This window comes from Triticum dicoccoides, chromosome 3A (genome assembly GCF_002162155.2).
Source record: "Triticum dicoccoides isolate Atlit2015 ecotype Zavitan chromosome 3A, WEW_v2.0, whole genome shotgun sequence".
NCBI classification, from domain to species: Eukaryota; Viridiplantae; Streptophyta; class Magnoliopsida; order Poales; family Poaceae; genus Triticum; species Triticum dicoccoides.
The window spans coordinates 434,942,429-434,953,684 of NC_041384.1; positions in this window are offsets into that span (position 1 = coordinate 434,942,429).

Genomic DNA, 11,256 nt, shown 5'->3' on the forward strand with positions numbered 1-11,256 from the left:
CTATAGTTATTGGTGGAAAAAAGGCTTACGGGTTAAAGGCTAGGCAATGTGAGACTAAACATAGACGAAAATATACGAAATAGGGAAGAAAAGAGGCGGATGGGCCTAATGGCCTTCGGCCGGCCGCGCGCACGCTGCGGCTGCAATTTTTTTTTGAAATAAAATTCGGCCTAAAAAATGAAAAGTCTGGCTGGGCCTAGCCCATTTAGGATAAAGAAAAAGAAAAGATAGGGCGCCCGCTAGTACTACGATGAGCACGTGGGCGGCATTTAGTTTCAGGCACGCGCAGATTTGTTATTTGTTTTTTTTAACAGAAAGCGATAAACTGAAAAACGAAAATAAAAATAAAACTTTATATAGGCATATTATATATCAAAATTTTCAGAAAAAGATTTTCTACAAGCTGAACATTTTCCTAGAATTAAATAAAATGCACAAAAATTTAGATAATTCAAAGAGTGCTACTGGTCAAATAAAATCCAATAAAAATCATTATAAAAATACCAAAATTAATTCAAATTTATTTCTCTCCAATTTTCTGATGTAGGGAATCATGTTACCCTATTTTCTGTATATTTTATTTTTGGAGAAAAATAATTTGAATAAAACCCAAATAACTCCAAATTGAAAATAATTTCAAAAGGATTTTAAATTTTGATCCTTTTAAACTCCCAACTCATATTTCATATAATTCGAAGAAGTCATTTTATCTTCTCTCATGAAAATAATTGAGTTGCTTGAAGTTTCTGAATTAAAAATATTTCCAAGTGAAATTCAAATCTTTTCAAAACCCTTTTCATTTATTTAAATGGAAGAAGTTATGTCATCTTCTCTCGAGGGTTTTGTATTTGAAAAGAATTTTAATTCACGGAGATCATAAATACAAAAATGGAAGTTTGGGAAAGTCATTTTATTCCCTCTCATTTAACTTTCAAATAGTTTGAATTCACTCACTTTCAGTCAATCAATCAAACAATCAATCAAATGTATCTATTTAATATAACATTCCAAAATTTAGAATTTTGGGATGTTACAAACCTACCACCCTTAAAATGAATCTCGTCCTCGAGATTTGGAGAGGCTAGAAAGAAATAGGTTAGGTTTGGGGTCTCCTCAAAATCCATTGATTGTCGCAGGAGGGGGTTTGGGGTGCTACCGCCCTTAGAAGCATGGTTACGGTTCCATCAAAACTCATATACTTCATCCATATTGTTAACAGTGTCGGTCTTCTCAGATCTTCAGGATAATTCCTTATCTGGGCTCTTTCGGTAGTGGCATAACCTTTTCCTCAATTCTTGTGTCTTTCATCTAGGTAAGGTTCTTCTGTGACTGGGTCTTCTTAGCTGATGGGTCTGGCGCCAATACTAAACAACTATCGATATCTCATGGTGGTCAACCATTTATGGTTTCTCCTGCAGGAAATGGGTCTGGGTTTATCCTCACCGTATAACCTACAGTTGGCAAAAACTGCCTTGTACAAGGGAAAAATACCTATACCATTATAAGGCTTAAACAAGGTTTTGATCGTCGTCTCTCTACTATAGGTAAGTCACTCAGATTTACCATCCCATATAGCAAGGCGAATAATAAGAGTAAGTCGGTATGGTGATCAATCCATCCCGCACCCAAATCATTACCTTGTATACGGTTTAGCGAATCTCGCATTCTAACACTCGGTCATCCTCACAAGCATTGCAGAATTTCTCTTGTCCATGAACTGCGTTCGGAATAATCCATTGATTCTACAAGCTAAACAAACATCTATCATTCCTTCACAACTCCCAAGTTTTGCGTTACTCCTATAAAATTGTCTGCCAATAAACGTCGTATCTTCCTCCAGGGTTTTTCCTTCAGCAAGAATGTGCTTGCTTCTTGGCAGGTCCTGGGGCCTGTGGGTTATGACCCATCTCATCACTTGTAGTCCTTGAACTTATCATCGGGCAACTGATCATTATTCCAACTTCCAACTTCCTAGTATTCTTAAATCCATCCAATTGTATTGTCTTCCTTCCTTCTATTGGCACCAAACTAGGACATGATTACTCAGACTCATCATGGAGTTTCCATTGATCCATATTTCCGACATCATACCTCCTTTATATCCAATAGTAATTTATCTCTTCATCCTCGTGGGATATCCCTCATACCGAGATAAAAACTTATACTTATGAAGTCCATATTCCACTTCGTGGAACATCATTATCCTTTCCAGGGTCAAGCGTCCTTACAGGGGAATATTGGCCATCTCTGCATGGCACTTCTTCAACTGGGAAATGTGAAACACATCATGAACTCCTGACAGTCCTTCGGGTGACTCCAACTTGTTGGCCACTTCTCCATATGCTCCAAAACTCGGTATGGTCCTACAAATCTCGGGGCTAACTTTCCCTTAACTCCAATTCGTTTAACTCCTCGCAGAGGGGACACACGAAGACATGCTCTGTCTCCAATTTCATAGACTACCTCCTTGCATTTTTTAGTCTTCATAACTCTTCTGCCTGGACTGAGCTACCTCCAGTCTATCTCGAATCAACTTAACATTCTCTTCTGACTCCTTGATCACATTTGGTCCAAACAACTGACGGTCTCCAACTTTATCCTACATACTCTTGGGGTATCACACATATCGAGACAAAACTCATATTCATTTTGTCCGAAATCCACTCAGTGGAGTATCCTTATCTTTTCCAGGGGTCAAGGGTTCTTACAGGGTACTCCCACCCTTAAAATGCACAAATCTTCCATAGACCATATTTCTCATATCCTCAAAATGGCCAAAATTCTTCTTCATAGAGTAACAACTCATAAATCCATATCAGTACCAATGATGCTAACTTTATTCATTCTCAAATGATCACAATCTCTCGCTTTTCCATTACATGTCTCAACTCAACACCTCAATATAAAATAAAATGTTCTCACTTCTGCTACTCCATTTCTTTTGTTGCAAACTCAACTATCTAGCACAAGTTTCCTTCTCCTTGGGGCATTCTCTGGCAAAGTGCCCTGCTCCATTACAACTAAAACATATTACTTCTGACAAGTATCAAGGTTTCCTTTTTGGGCAACTATTGAGGTAGTGCCCTGACTCCTTGCACTTGCAATAGGTGATATGGCTCAGGTCCTTCCTAGTATCCAATCTACTTCTCTTCCTGGACTTTTCCGTTCCAATCATGGATTCTATTTCTCGTGGGTCATACTCTACTTCCTCCGTCGGGAATTCTACTAGATCCCCATTCATACAATTCTGGGAGATGTGTCCTTCTTCTCCACATGAATAGCAAGACTTAGTGCAGGGTTTACTTGGGTCCTCTTTAGGTGTGTCCTCCACATCTTCCTTCATCACGGGTTCTTCTAAAATTTCCATAAGGGCTCCTTTCTTTACTTCTTTCTTCTGCTATACGGTTCTTCGTACCATGGGGTAAATGTGACACTGAGTAGGATAGTGGGTAATCCCTTCACACAAGAAACAAGTAATCTACCTAGTTGGGCATTCTTCAACTGGGTGACTTCCTTCACAATTAGGGCATTCATCCTTGTGTTCTTTATGGGTGTCTCCTATTTCTCCACAAATCTTGCATGCACAAGGTTTCCTCATATCCTTTCCATAAGGCTTCAACTTCTGCGACACAAGGTGAGATCTTTATAGAGTCAACTTTAATTCTCTCCAAGTGGTTACTCCTTGCCATCCATTCATGGTTTGGTATATCCTCCACCAAGTAGCAGCACCTCTTTCAAAGCACTGAAGAGCATGCTGGGTCATATCATTTCCAACTATAGGGTTATTCTCCATGTGATCCTCCATGTTCTGAATCCATCGGTCTGTCTCCAATTGACTCATCGGTCTAGAAAATACAAGCTCATCTCCATTCATCCTCTATTGGGTCCAAGGGTTTTGGGGTGAGATGAGAGAGAGGGAGTGGGATGCACAATACAAACAATGGTTTTGAAAAGACAGATTTTATCTGTGGCTGTCGGAAAAACATCAAACAAATGACAGCTCACAAACGTCGCATCTAACGTAGGTATAACAAGGGTTTGGTCTTCTAAAGGTCAATAAATCTTCAAAATTGTCAAACTCTTCAAGTCTTGATCATGTCTCCAATGGCTTCTTTCGATCATGCATGTCTTCCTCAAGTTCTTTTGCCAGATCAACTCTGTTGACGCGAAGTCTCTCGTGACGTCCTTTAATATTCTAGAGTTGTGTTCCAAACTTTTAGGTTTCATCATCCTTGGCATGAACCATGGTCCTACTGTCCTTCAGTTCCTGACAAATCTCCGGTATCTCGAGGTTGTAGCTCCTCCAGCTTGGCTACTTTCAGCTTCTGGTTCCTGAGTTCTTCACAAAATGCTTCCTTGGCTAATACGGCTTCCTGGAGCTCCATCTTAAAATTCTTGATGTACTACTCCAGATTCTGGTGATACATCGGCTAAGGTTAAAACTTCATCTTTTGCTGATAGGTGCTCCATCAGCCTTCTACCATCCAATCCTTCCGAAGAAATGCCTGCTTAACTCAGCCCGGTGACAAATAGCATAAGCGGGCGATGACATCACGGATAACCGTGTTTCTGCTCTTGTCATTTCCATGAGCTATCATTCCATAGTTGATATCTCCTACCTTAGGGTTTTCAAAACTTCGAGTTCTCATGCTCCTTGTTTCAGTCTTTCTCCGATACACCTTGATCCCGGTATTGACAGCTTCAATAGTCTGTCAAGTTCCACAAGGGGTGCCTCCTAGGACATACAAATCTGGAAAATTCTACACGGCCTTCAAATTCTCCTAGTCTTTGGAGTCTTCAACCATTGCAGTTCCCATTATTATAATGTATGGTAAAATCCTCTTCATTTCGAATGGTCTCAGTTGTCCGATATCTTGTACTTCTTGGAGTGGTCTCATTAGTCGAATCTTCGTGTGGTCAAAAGGGGAAAGGGGTATGGTCTCACTAAAGGGAATATTTGAATAAGCTCAGAAGAGAGGAGAGGTAAAAGATCTTTTTTTCTGAAAAATGAAGTTGTAGAGAAAATCTTTCCTATGGGCTTGCCAGTTTCTAGGGGTCACGTCCTATAGTCAACATGTGCTCTGATACCATCTTGTAGCGACCCGACCTCAGACGATCAAGTCTTTGTGCTTAAGTGTCATCCCTGGATCGGTATGCTGACACACACAGTACTCGAGGATTTATGACAGAGGTAAATCACATGTATAAAATAACGTAAATACTATTACCTCAATCCAAATAGCGGAAGTAACAAAGGTTGTGGATTCCCATCAACACCAATGGCAAAGTTGAGTGTAGAAATCGTAACCCTAAAGTATCACTTACTCGTCGTAAGATAATCCTGCAACATGAGACGTTGCAGTCACAAAGGGTCAGTACATTGAATGGACTGGCAAATTCACACCAGAGGATAATGATGAATAATAGCTATCACTACATGCATATATGGCTGGTGGAAAAGCTCTATGGTTATAATGTTTTTGCGGAAAGCCAATTTTTCCCTACTGCAAAGAAATATATTTTATTTAACTACAAAGTTGGTTAAAAATATTGAGAAGGTTCCTCCAACTCAATCCCAAAATAATAATCATTAACCCAATCAAGTTGATTAAATAGAGTGTTGAGATCAACATGAATATCCAAAGACCAGAGACTCAAAATTGTCCATAACCGGGGACACGGCTAACCATGATTAGTTTATACACTTTGCAGAGGTTTGTGCACTTTTCCCCACAAGACTCGATCGCCTTCGTTGGATTTCTTGCACTACATAGTGTTTGAGAAACGAATGACCGAGACACAGTCTTTCAGAAACATTAACTCTCTACTCCGGGCAGACCATACCAAACCTACAACCCTCTACCTGCTGATCCACCTCTTCAAGACCTTCACGTAACTTACTCAACTATGCTAGAGCCCATAATAGCTTGTGGCTGCACACGGAAGTTTCTAGCATGAATAATCTTATGATCCCTTTGAGCCTGGGTGACGGTCCATAGGAAAATCACACGGGTACTCCAGGATTTCCAAAAATACAGGCAACACTGGGTACTCCAGGTTCCTCAATCCACCCATATGTGTATTTAAGTTGCCACCTTAAGTTGAACCATTAATTAGCAATCTCACATCTGTCATGGATTTCACTCACCCAAACCACGTCTACGAGCATAGCATAGCAAATTAAGCAACGCGTAGAAGTAACTCCCAAGGGTTTGAATGTAACAGGGTAATAGGTTCTACCTCATCAACTACTTCCCAACCCACATGTTAAAATCACATCCTAACCATGCAATGTTTGAGGATTGGAACTAATGCATAAAAACTGGGTGATAAAGGGGTATGATCAAAGTGTGAACTTGCCTGCAATGTTGATGTAGATGATTCACACTCTAAACTCTTGATAATTCTACTCATCACACTCCGGTCAATTTATCGTAAGCAAGCAATAGTAACCACACATAAGCAATCACTCAAAAGATCGGGAAGATCGAAGAAGACAATTCGGTAAACGTCAAAACCAAGCAAATAACTCTTGCAACATAAAACAATTTCTAACAGTACCAAAATTAAGTGAATTTGGCCTTATCAGAAAGTTTAGGTCAAGAGCTTCGATTTGCAAAAAGAATCAACTAAATCGGAGTTACGAAACTCAAGTTATGTTCAAAAGAAATTTGAATATGAATCTGAACAAAATCCGAAATTTCAAAATTTTAAAAAGTTGATGTGACAGGTTCACTGGATAGGTGAAAACATGACGAAGCTATAGGCGTTGGTTTCATCTAATTTGGATAAACGAGTAAAAAGTTATGGCTATTTGAAAAATCAGGGCCAAACTGTTTTACAGAAGAAAAATAGCTACGGTTAAGGTCTAATGTATAAATACATAGACTAATTGATAATCTAATTATTCCATCGTATTAGTCTAAAAAATAAACTATGAAAGTATAAGAAGAAAAAAAACAAATAAAGATACCTTTATAAGGCAGAGAAAAGACAACTTCAGATAGAGGAGACAACTTCCAAAAGTCACGCCGGAGAGGAGAAAAATATTTTTCTTAAATGAATCTAGTCAAACCAAAATATTGATTTAATTCGAATTGGATGATTTTTGGAGGCTCTATGGGTCTATATTTATTGGTGGAAAGAGGCTTAGGGGTTAAAGGCTAGGCAATGTGGGACTAAACGTAGAGGAAAATATACGAAACAGAGAAGAAAAGAGGCGGATGGGCCTAAAGGCCTTCGGCCGGCCGCCCGCACGCTGCGGCTACAGTTTTTTTAAACAAAATTCGGCCTAAAAATGAAAAGGCTGGCTGGGCCTGGCCCATTTAGGATAAACAAAAAGAAAAGATGGGGCGCCCGCTAGTACTATGATACGCATGTGGGAGACATTTAGTTTCAGGCGCGCGCGCAGATTTATTATTTGTTTTTTTAACAGAAAGCGATAAACTGAAAAACGGAAATAAAAATAAAACTTTATATAGGCATATTATATATCAAAATTTTCAGAAAAAGATTTTCTACAAGATGAACATTTTCCTAGCATTAAATAAAATGCACAAAAATTCAGATAATTCAAAGAGTGCTACTGGTCAAATAAAATCCAATAAAAATCATTATAAAAATACCAAAATTAATTCAAATTTATTTCTCTCCAATTTTCTGATGTAGGGAATCATGTTACCCTATTTTCTGTATATTTTATTTTTGGAGAAAAATAATTTGAATAAAACCCAAATAACTCCAAATTGAAAATAATTTCAAAAGGATTTTAAATTTTGATCCTTTTAAACTCCCAACTCATATTTAATATAATTTGAAGAAGTCATTTTATCTTCTCTCATGAAAATCATTGAGTTGCTTGAAGTTTGTGAATTAAAAATATTTCCAAATGAAATTCAAATCTTTTCAAAACCCTTTTCATTTATTTAAATGTAAGAAGACATGTCATCTTCTCTCGAGGGTTTTGTATTTGAAAAGAATTTTAATTCACGGAGATCATAAATACAAAAATGGAAGTTTGGGAAAGCCATTTTATTCCCTCTCATTTAACTTTCAAAAAGTTCGAATTCACTCACTCTCAGTCAATCAATCAAATAATCAATCAAATGTATCTATTTAATATAGCATTCCAAAATTTAGAATTTTGGTATGTTACATTCTATTTGCCAGTTTCTTGATGGACGTTGGAGCACCGGCCAAAGTGATGTTTATGGCTCGGGCAAAAACCGTCGAGGCTCATGGTACAAAGAAGCGCAAGCACCCCGCCGAGACTACCGCAGACAAGCTCAAATCTATCGCCCTCTTCAAGCCCCCCTCTTCGGGATCCCTCATTAAGCAAGTCCAGGTAATATCTCTTCTTGACGATCTTTTTCTCGATCTTGGTTGTGTTTTCTCATCTAACACGCAGTAGTAGTACTAGTAGTACAACTTTACGGGTGATCTTGCATGTGATTTTTGTGTGCCAAATGGCAGTTCTAAATTGCTATTTTGACCAAAACATGCGAGAGGTTGACACTGATTTCTTATAGATTACTTTCAACTACTTTATGAACATCAATGCTACCTTTGAAGAGGGTATATTTGCATCAGTAACTTGCGTTATGGATATTGCAAGTAATCCCTCTGCTCTCATGCCTTTGAAGACATGTTCTTGTGTCTTTGTTCACTCATTTCTGTGCGTATATGTAGTCATATATGGAGTAAAATATCGAAAATCATATATTTCTGAATGGAGGTAGTAATAAAATAGTTGGTTTCTGTTTGAATTAGAACCAGGTCTGCGGTGGAGATGAAGATCTCAAAGTCATGCCATGTGAACTGGAAGACCTGAGGATGAGTTCTACTGCTAAACTATCCAGCTGCTATGTCCTTGTCGCCACGTGTCCTGAACTAGTGTTTTCCTGTAGCATTGTTGTCAGGTGTGTTCTCGAGGTTGTAATTGACCACAACAATTTACTGGTTGTGCCTTCGATTACGAAGGGTGTGGTTCTTGTAATGCTTCCCGACAAATCTGATGCGGCATGTCTTTATCGTCATGTTTATGAGTGGAAAGACCACTCTGTTAGGTTCTCCAAGGTTGAGGAGATGGTGATGGTGCCGGTAGACATCTCTCACGAAGTCCATGGCCTAGTCAGTGGCAAGAAATAGTCTACAGAGTTTAATTAGTGCAACTTTGCTTGTCTATAGTAAGTACTATTGTTCAGTACTTGATTTGTGTTTGTGAACCCTGTATTGTTTAGTACTTCCGCTTTTGGTGTGTGGTGAGTCCTGAGAACAGTCTATGTTAATGTCTGTCCACTCGATTTAGTCTGTATATTTTGAAGTATCTAGATCATCTTTTTTGTGAGGACAGTTTATCAATTATGGTTACACTCCAATATCTGTATGCATTGAAGGGTTTATCGCACCCACCAGGATTTCCAGTCTCATGGATGTTTGGTCCATACGATTTGTCACGACTTTTGGACTGTCCTGCTAGTGGGAGTAGGCAGGGCCCCTGCATGCCATGCATAGTTGGACGACCAATCTTCTGTTTAGTACTTCAACATAGTGATTTCCTGGTAAGGACTCACTCGTGTCACATCAAGTAAATCTTATTGATTTACTGTCTAAATCTTATTGATTTAATGTCATGTTTTCTTTCTTTTGCTGCAATTTTACGATGCAGGTTTTGCCATGTGACATTCATCACAGAATAAACCGTTTGGTTTGCTCTACAATGGATATTTTTGCAGGTTTCACTTCTTATGTCATGTCAGTAATGAAGGCACTGTCCATCACTTATATTACTGTAAAAAAATTGGATTAGTCTGTTGTCTGAGTACAAGATGAATCCCTATGATGAACTGCAGTTTGGTTTAACAAACACGCCACAATTAGTCCTTCTCGCGTTTAAAAGAAATGAAGAAAAAGACTGGGTCACGGTCATGGAACCTTCACGGTATATTGGACTCAAGTTAGAAAGTTGATCATAGCAGATCAGACACGATCGCCGCTGTCTCGCACATCGGTACCACCTTTAATAACGGATCAAGCACTGGTAGCTGCTCCTGCACTGACAGCGGCAGCAGCTCAGTTTGATCCAGCTGAGGATTGGGCACCGACCGCCAGCGGATCAGGCTGATCTACTGGAGGATCGGGCATCGACACTAGCGCCAGCTCTACAAGGAGCACCATCTCCGGCAGCAGCAGCGGCACTACCAGTCGCACTGGCACAGGTACCAGCAACGGCTTCGGCACCTACACCAACACTTGCACTTGCATCTGCTCCGGCCCGTGTAGCGGCAACGGAACCAACAGTTGCACCGGCAACAGACTAGGCTGTAGTTCGCACTTCATATACCAAAGTCCTTACAAAAACCGACATGTCCACCTTCTTGGTAAGCATTGGCTGCTCAAGTGCTTCGTTCTTTTTTCTTTCCATGTTATTTCACATGATTCACTATGTTGATCTAACCGTTTGTGTATGTCTTCTTGTTTGCACACAGAGAATTCCTAGAGCAACGAGGGAGTCGTTCAACAATCCGAGCGACCGTGGCCAAGTTTCTCTTACCATGCGCAGCCTTGGTGTGAACGAACCTGCTCAATATATCGTAAGTACAAAGGATGGTCGCATAATGATTGAATCTAAAGGATGGTCAAGGTTCAAATCTAAATCATATCTTGCGGTAGGGGATGATGTCAAAATCGATCTTTCTCGGCAAGGAGAGCTGGTCCAAATCAACTTTGAAATTCTTCAGTAGCAGCACGCAACTGCCGAACTGATCTATCCTTCGAGAGATTTTGATGTAATACTCTAGCTTGGACAAGTGTCATGTGTGTATAAATAGTATGACAATATCATTGATAGAATTGCAGCTCTGATTGCTTGTTAGGAACTGTCATTTGATTTCATTCCAACAGCTGTCGTGCTTTATTCTATTTTGTGTATTCGTCTTGCGACAGCATCTAAAACCAGCGTCGTATCGACCGCTTGCAATATGAAAAGCGCTCAGGTAGAACACATGGGCCCCCAAACTTGCAGGCCCACCGGCCTATGGCCCAAAGTCTAGAACCGTGAGCCTGTCTCAGTATTTCTCAGCTGAACCCCCATAATGCCCATGCGTTGCACATAACATCAAGATGCATTTGTATGAGTATTTTATCTTGTGAGAGAAAAGGATGAACGAGGGAAGGCCTTATTTGCAAATGTGGAGAGGTGTGTGGGTACCTTTTTGCAAAATTGCCATAGTTTCCTTCCTATCCGTCAGATATAAA